The sequence below is a fragment of the Mustelus asterias genome, chromosome 10 (genome assembly GCF_964213995.1).
Source record: "Mustelus asterias chromosome 10, sMusAst1.hap1.1, whole genome shotgun sequence".
Taxonomy (NCBI): Eukaryota; Metazoa; Chordata; class Chondrichthyes; order Carcharhiniformes; family Triakidae; genus Mustelus; species Mustelus asterias.
The window spans coordinates 77,324,006-77,333,090 of NC_135810.1; positions in this window are offsets into that span (position 1 = coordinate 77,324,006).

A 9,085-nucleotide genomic window follows, 5' to 3' on the forward strand; every position below is an offset into this window, starting at 1 on the left:
CTGGCGCCAGGTCTCGAATCGAGACCGTGTCCTCTCGCCCGTCAGGGTATGCCACATAGGCATACTGAGGGTTGGCGTGGAGGAGATGGACCTGTTCGACCAACGGGTCGGACTTGCGGGCCCTTACATGTCGCCGCAGGAGGACAGGTCCTGAGTACGTCAACCAAGACGGTAATGAGGTCCCAGAGGAAGACTTCCGAGGGAATAAAAACAGCCTCTCATGAGGAGTAGCGTTGGTTGCCGTACACAGGAGTGAGCGTATGGAATGGAGCGCATCAGGGAGCACTTCTTGCCAACGGGAGACTGGAAGGCTTTTTGACTTCAACGCCAGTAAGACAGCCTTCCAGACTGTAGCATTCTCACGTTCCACCTGTCCGTTACCCCTAGGGTTGTAGCTCGTGGTTCTACTAGAGGCAATCCCGTATGAGAGCAGGCATTGCCTCAAGTTATCGCTCATGAACGTCGAGCCCCTATCGCTGTGAATGTAGCAGGGGTACCCGAACAGAGTAAAAAGATCACGGAATGCCTTGCTAACCGTGGCAGCGGATGTATCAGAGCAGGGAATAACAAAAGGGAATCTCGAGTACTCATCAATGATGTTGAGGAAGTACACATTCCGATCTGTCGAGGGAAGGGGGCCCTTAGAGTCGACACTCAGTCTTTCGAAGGGACGAGTGGCCTTGACTAGTTGTGCCCGGTCAGGTCGGTAAAAGTGCGGTTTGCATTCCGCGCATACCCGACAACTTCTCGTTATGGACCTGACATCCTCCACCGAGTAGGGCAGATTGCGGGCTTTTACGAAGTGGTAGAGCCGAGTGACCCCAGGATGGCATAGGTCATTATGGAGAGCCTGCAAACGGTCCTCCTGTATACTGGCGCATGTTCCACGCGACAGAGCATCCGAGGGCTCGTTGAGTTTCCCTGGACGATACATGATGTCGTAATTATAGGTGGAGAGGTCGATTCTCCACCTCAAGATCTTGTCGTTCTTGATCTTGCCCCGCAGCGTGTTATTGAACATGAACGCCACGGACCACTGGTCTGTGATCAGGGTGAACCGTTTTCCCGGCAAGTAATGGCGCCAATGCCTGACGGCCTCCACAATGGCCTGGGCCTCCTTTTCCACCACTGAATGTCGAATTTCGGGGCCTTGGAGGGTGCAGGAAAAAAAGGCGACGGGCCTGCCCGCCTGGTTAAGTGTGGCGGCCAGGGCGAAATCAGATGCATCGCTCTCCACCTGAAAGGGGATGGACTCATCAACAGCGTGCATCGTGGCTTTCGCGATGTCGGCTTTTAGTTTATCAAAGGCCAATCGAGCCTCTGGTGTTAGGGGAAAAGAGGTGGACTTGATGAGCGGACGGGCTTTGTCCGCGTAATTGGGAACCCACTGTGCATAGTAAGAGAAGAAGCCTAAGCATCTTCTCAGTGCTTTTGCGCTAGTGGGCAGGGGAAGTTCAAGGAGGGGACGCATACGGTCTGGATCAGAGCCAATGACCCCGTTTTCCACCACGTATCCGAGGATGGCTAAACGGCGCGTACGAAATACACACTTCTCCCTGTTGTAGGTCAGATTCAGGCGAGATGCAGTGCGTAGGAACTTAAGGAGATTTGTGTCGTGGTCCTGCTGGTCCTGGCCGCAGATGGTGACGTTATCCAGGTACGGGAAGGTAGCCCGCAGTCCGTTACGGTCCACCATTTGGTCCATAGCACGCTGGAAGACCGAGACCCCATTGGTGACACCAAAAGGAACCCTGAGAAAGTGATACAAGCGACCATCCGCCTCAAAAGCCGTGTATTGTCGGTCCTCTGGGCAAATGGGGAGTTGGTGGTAGGCAGACTTGAGGTCTATGGTGGAGAACACCCGGTACTGCGCAATCTGGTTGACCATGTCAGATATGCGCGGGAGGGGATACGCATCCAGCTGCGTGTATCTATTAATGGTCTGACTGTAGTCAATGACCATCCGGGGTTTGTTCCCACTCTTGACCACCACGACCTGCGCTCTCCATGGACTAGCGCTAGATTGTATGATCCCTTCCTTGAGAAGCCGCTGAACTTCAGATCGAATGAAGATCCAATCCTCAGCGCTGTAATGCCTACTCTTAGTCGCGATGGGCTTGCAGCCTGGCACAAGATTCTGGAACAGGGAGGGTGTGGTAATCTTAAGCGTCGAGAGGCTACAGGCGGGGCGCGTTGGGCAATTTCGAAGCTGCTGTTCTCCCACTGAAAGCGGAGGGAGTGGCCCACCGTACTGTACGGTTACACTCTTCAAGTGGACCATGAAATTTAGTCCGAGGAGTATTGGCGCGCAAAGGTGCGGTAACACCAGGAGCTTGAAGCGCTCGTAAACCGTGCCCTGCACCGTTAAATTTACCACGCAACTCCCTAGCACGGTGACAGACCGGGACCTTGATGCCATCGAAATTGTCTGTTTGACAGGTTGGATCTGGAGGCCACACTGCTTCACAGCGTCTGGGTGAATAAAACTCTCAGTGCTCCCGCTGTCAAACAGACAATAAATCAAGTGTTTGTTTACCTGAATGTCCATCATAGACTTGTCGAGTCTGTGAGGCTTAGCCTGGTCCAGGGTGATCGATGCCACCGTTGGTTTGTGAGCGCCACTGCAGGCAGCTGAGATAGATGAAGATGACTCCTGCTGGTCGTTCGCGGTCGGTGTCGACCAACATGGCTGCTCCCATAGGTCGCACGTGGGTGATGGCGCCAAAATCAGCGACCCCTGGTGGTTGTAATGAACAAAGCATCCGTCGACTGTAATGGCGGCGTCCTGGCCTCGCACGTGGACGAAACCCTCGACGATGCCGACAACGAAGAACCGGGCTCTGGGGAGTCGCAGGCCGCACTGCTGTTCCTGGAAGTAAGTTTGGATCGGCATACCTTCGAATAGTGCCCCTTCTTACCGCAGGCGGAGCACAACACAGCTTTAGCGGGACATCGCTGCCAAGTGTGCTTCACTCCCCCACAGAAGTAACACCGCGGGCCGCCCGGAGCTGCTGCCGTCGTCAGGCCCGAGTGTGGGCACGCCATCACGCAGCTTTTCGAACCCGAGGGATGAGGAGGGATCAGCGACTGCTCCTGCCACGTTGTCTCCACGTGGTCTTCGGGATACAATACTAGGCTTTTGGAGGCCACCTCCAACGTATCCGCTAGTTCTATCGACTTAGTGAGATCAAGATTACCTTGCTCCAACAGTCTGAGTCGGATATAAGATGATCCGATTCCCGCCACAAACGCATCTCGAGCGAGGTCGTTCATGTTCTGGTCTGCCGACACTGCTTTGCAGTTACAGCCCCTGGCTAGCTGTAGGAGCTCGTTTGCGTACTCTTCCGTCATTTCGCCGGGCTGCCGTCGTCGAGTGGCTAAGAGGTATTGAGCATGCATCTCGTTTGGCGGTTTAATGTAACGGTTCTTAAGAAGCTCGAGGGCCCTTGTGTAGTCGGTGGCCGCACGGATCGCGAGATATACGGTGTCGCTTACCCTCACGTGGAGGACCCGGAGTCTGTCGTCGTCTGTGGTGACCGCTGCGGAGGCTGCAAGGTAGTCCTCAAAAAAATTCAAACAGTGGTCGAAGGTGTTAGAGGCGCCCGCCGCACGTGGATCCAGTGTAAGACGTTTGGGTTTTAACATTTGCTCCATACTCTCTGTATCGTTTTCTTTTTTTTTAACGACGAGAGTTTAATTAATAGTAAATAAAATTGATGCGCGTTATCACACACGAGGCTTGAGATGCTCAAGGAAATAAAGGCTATTATTTACTATTGCAACGAAGCTACCATGTATAGTACACGATCCCAGACTGAGGGGTCCCAGACAGAGCAGTGACCTTTATACCTCTCCCAGGAGGCGGAGCCCGACTGGGATGTACCATAATAACTATAATACAGGTGTAACAGCCCAACCCTAACCCCAACAGCAACAAATAGAACAACCCATCCCTATCCCCAACAGCAACATATGTACATACTCGTAGTACTGGCCAGACCCTGGCTCAGGACTACCTAGTGGGAACCAACGCTGGTTCACCACACCGCTCCATTCACCCGAGGAAATAGTCTTTGAACGTTCACTCTATCTATCCCCCTCATCATCTTATAAACCTCTATCAAGTCTCCTCTCAACCTCCTCCGCTCCAAAGAGAAAAGCCCAAGTTCCCTCAACCTTTCCTCATAAGACCTACCCTCCAAACCAGGCAGCATCCTGGTAAATCTCCTTTGCACTCTTTCCAGTGTCTCCACATCCTTCTTGTAGTGAGGTGACCAGAACTGCACACAATATTCCAAATGTGGTCTCACCAAGGTCCTGTACAGTTGCAGCATAACCCCACGGCTCTTAAACTCAAACCCCCTGTTAATGAACGCCAATAGTCTCACAACACCAGGTTAAAGTCCAACAGGTTTATTTGGTAGCAAATACCATAAGCTTTCGGAGCGCTGCTCCTTCGTCAGATGGAGTGGAAATGTGCTCTCAAACAGTGCACAGACACAGAAATCAAGTCACAGAATACTAATTAGAATGCGAATCCCTACAACCAGCCAGGTCTTAAAGGTACAGACAATGTGGGTGGAGGGAGCAGTTTAAACACAGGTTACAGAGATGAGTATTGTCTCCAGACAGAACAGCTAGTGACATTCTGCAAGTCCAGGGGGCAAGCTGTGGGGGTTACTGATAATGTGACATAAATCCAACATCCCGGTTTAGGCCGTCCTCATGTGTGCGGAACTTGGCTATCAGTTTCTGCTCAGTGACTCTGCGCTGTCGTGTGTCGTGAAGGCCGCCTTGGAGAACGCTTACCTGAAGATCCAAGGCTGAATGCCCATGACTGCTGAAGTGCTCCCCCACAGGAAGAGAACAGTCTTGCCTGGTGATTGTCGAGCGGTGTTCATTCAGCCGTTGTCGTAGCGTCTGCATGGTTTCCCCAATGTACCATGCCTCGGGACATCCTTTCCTGCAGCGTATCAGGTAGACAACGTTGGCCGAGTTGCAAGAGTATGTACCGTGTACCTGGTAGATGGTGTTCTCACGTGAGATGATGGCATCCGTGTCGATGATCCGGCACGTCTTGCAGAGGTTGCTGTGGCAGGGTTGTGTGGTGTCATGGTCACTGTTCTCCTGAAGGCTGGGTAGTTTGCTGCGGACAATGGTCTGTTTGAGGTTGCGTGGTTGTTTGAAGGCAAGAAGTGAGGGTGTGGGGATGGCCTTGGCGAGATGTTCGTCTTCATCAATGACATGTTGAAGGCTCCGGAGGAGATGCCGTAGCTTCTCCGCTCCGGGGAAGTACTGGACGACGAAGGGTACTCTGTCCACCGTGTCCCGTGTTTGTCTTCTGAGGAGGTCGGTGCGGTTTTTCGCTGTGGCGCGTCGGAACTGTTGATCGATGAGTCGAGCGCCATATCCTGTTCTTATGAGGGCATCTTTCAGCGTCTGGAGGTGTCTGTTGCGATCCTCCTCATCTGAGCAGATCCTGTGTATTCGGAGGGCTTGTCCATAGGGGATGGCTTCTTTAACGTGTTTAGGGTGGAAGCTGGAGAAGTGGAGCATCATGAGGTTATCCGTGGGCTTGCGGAACAGTGAGGTGCTGAGGTGACCGTCCTTAATGGAGATGCGTGTGTCCAAGAATGCAACCGATTCCGGAGAGTAGTCCATGGTGAGTCTGATGGTGGGATGGAACTTGTTGATGTCATCATATAGTTGTTTCAGTGATTGCTCACCTGTAACATTTCCACTCCATCTGACGAAGGAGCAGCGCTCCGAAAGCTTATGGTATTTGCTACCAAATAAACCTGTTGGACTTTAACCTGGTGTTGTGAGACTTCTTACTGTGTTCACCCCAGTCCAACGCCGGCATCTCCACATAATGAACGCCAACACACTATAGGCCTTCTTCACGGCTCTATCCACTTGAGTGGCAACCTTCAGAGATCTATGGATATGAATCCCAAGATCTCTCTGTTCCTCCACATTCTTCAGAACCCTACCTTTGACCCTGTAATCCACATTTAAATTTGTCCTACCAAAATGAATCACCTCGCATTTGTCAGGGTTAAACTCCATTTGCCATTTTTCAGCCCAGCTCTGCATCCTATCTATATCTCTTTGCAGCCTACAACAGCCCTCCACCTCATCCACGACTCCACCAATCTTGGTGTCATCAGCAAATTTACTGATCCACCCTTCAGCCCCCTCCTCCAAGTCATTTATAAAAATTACAAATAGCAGAGGACCAAGCATTGATCCCTGTGGCACTCCGCTGGTAACCGGTTTCCAGTCCGAAAATTTTCCATCCACCACCACCCTCTGTCTTCTGTTAGATATGATGTGGAGATGCCGGCGTTGGACTGGGGTAAGCACAGTAAGAAGTCTCACAACAACAGGTTAAAGTCCAACAGGTTTATTTGGTAGCAAATACCATAAGCTTTCGGAGCAATGCTCCTTCGTCAGATGGAGTGGTCTCTGTTCTCAAACAGGGCACAGACACAGAAATCAAATTACAGAATACTGATGCCCGTGGCATTCAGCCTTGGATCTTCAGGTAAGCATTCTCCAAGGCGGCCTTCACGACACACGACAGCGCAGAGTCACTGAGCAGAAACTGATAGCCAAGTTTCGCACACATGAGGACGGTCTAAACCGGGATGTTGGATTTATGTCACATTATCAGTAACCCCCACAGCTTGACTCCTGGACTTGCACAATTTCACAAGCTGCACTGTCTGGAGACAATACACATCTCTTTAACCTGTGTTGAATGCTCCCTCCACCCACATTGTCTGTGCATTTAAGACCTGGCTGGCTGTAGAGATTTGCATTCTAATCAGTATTCTGTAATTTGATTTCTGTGTCTGTACCCTGTTTGAGAACAGAGACCACTCCATCTGACGAAGGAGCATTGCTCCGAAAGCTTATGGTATTTGCTACCAAATAAACCTGTTGGACTTTAACCTGGTGTTGTGAGACTTCTTATTCTGTTAGATAGCCAGTTACCCATCCAATCGGCCAAACTTCCCTCTATCCCACACATCCTTACTTTCTTCACTGGTTTACAATTCTGGTCACCATACTTCAGCAAGATTATTTGGACACAGAGATTTTGAAAAGCCTGTATTGTTTACTCTAGAAAAAAGGTTTAGGAGAAATATTATTTTAGTAATCAAGATTCTTAAAGGACAAATAGATCACATCCAGATGGGACATTTTATACTAGGGGACACAGTGTCAAGTTTAGGAGTGCACAGAGTTTAAATTTATTTCCTTTACACAGAGGGTGGTTAATATGGATCAGTGGAGGCAAGCACTAATGTAGAAAGCATTTTGGGAGAATTGGATAGGTATTTGAGGGGGTGATGATTGAAAGGTTGGGGATTGCTGAGATGGTCTGCCAGCCTGTACTTTCCTATGTTCATGTGGTTGATTCAAGAGGCCATTAAATCACAGAATCGCAAAATTGTTTTGGCGCAGAGGAGGGCATTTGACTTAGATGTCCGCATCGATTCTCCAAATGAGCATCATGGCTCAGTACCATTCCCCTATCTTTTCCCCATGCCCCTGCACATTGTTTCCATTCAAGTAATCATCTAATGCCCTCTTGAATGCTTTGATAGAAGCTGCCTCCACCACACTTCCAGGCAGTGCATTCCAGACCGGAGCCTCTCATTCTCACATCACATTTGCTTCTTTTGCAAATCACGCTAACTCTGTGATCTCTCATTCTAGATCCTTTTATGAGCAAGAACAATTTCTGCCTATCTTTTTGATTTGATTTATTATCGTCACATGTATTAGTTTACAGTGAAAAGTATTGTTTCTAGCGCGCTATACAGACAAAGCATGCCGTTCATAGAGAAGGAAAGGAGAGGGTGCCGTATATAATGTTGCAGTGATAGCTAGGATGTAGGGAAATATCAGATTAATATGAGGTAGGTCCATTCAAAAGTCTGATGGCAGCAGGAAAGAAGCTACTCTTCAGTCGATTGGTACGTGACCTCAGACTTTTGTATCTTTTTCTCGATGGAAGAAGGTGGAAGAGTGTGCGACCGGAGTGTGTGAGGTCCTTTTTTAAACTGGCTGCTTTTCTGAGGCAATTGGAAGTATAGTCAAAATCAATGGATGGGAGGCTGGTTTGCATGATGAACTGGGCTTTGTTCATGACTCTTTGTAGTTTCTTGCGGTCTTGGACAGAGCAGGAACCATACCAAGCTGTGATACAACCAGAAAGGATGCTTTCTATGGTGCATCTGTAAAAGTTGGTGAGCGTGGTAGCGGACATGCTAAATTTCCTTAGCCTCCCGAGAAAGTAGAGGCATTGGTGGGGTTTCTTAACTATAATGTGGGCATGGAGGGACCAAGACAGGTTGTTGGTGATCTGGACACCTAAAAACTTGAAGCTCTCAACCATTTCCACTTCACCCCCATTGATGTAGACAGGGGACTGTTCTCCACTGCGCTTCCTGAAGTCAATGACTATCTCCTTCGTTTTACTGACAGTGAGGGAGAGATTATTGTCGTCACACCAGTTCACCAGATTCTCTCTCTCTTTCCTGCACTCTGCCTCATCATTGTTTGAGGTCTACTCTGTTCAGCCCCCTCATGATTTTGAACAGCTCCATCAAATCTCCTCTTAGCCTTCTTCTCTCCAAAGAGAACAAACTCAACCTCTCCAATCTATCCTCATAGCTAAAGTTTCTCATCCCTGGAACCATTCTAGTAAACATCTTTTGTACTCTCTCCAATGTGTTGATATCCTTCCTACAGTGTGGTGCCCAGAACTGTACAAATATTCCAGATGCAATGCTGCAACAGGATTTTATGGAAGGATAAATTTGAAGGACCAAATAGCCTCCATATTCTATGCACACAACAAAAACAGAAAATGCTGGAAAATCTCAGCAGGTCTGACAGCATCTGTGGAGAGAGAAAAAACGTTTTGAGTTCGGATGACCCTTCATCAGAGCTCCATATTCTATACTTACCTTTGTGATTACAGTAACTTTCTACAGTAAGTGATTTCAAAATACTATTGTAAGGAATAAGGAACTTAAGACTCCTGAACACCTATTTTGTGACTCATGAA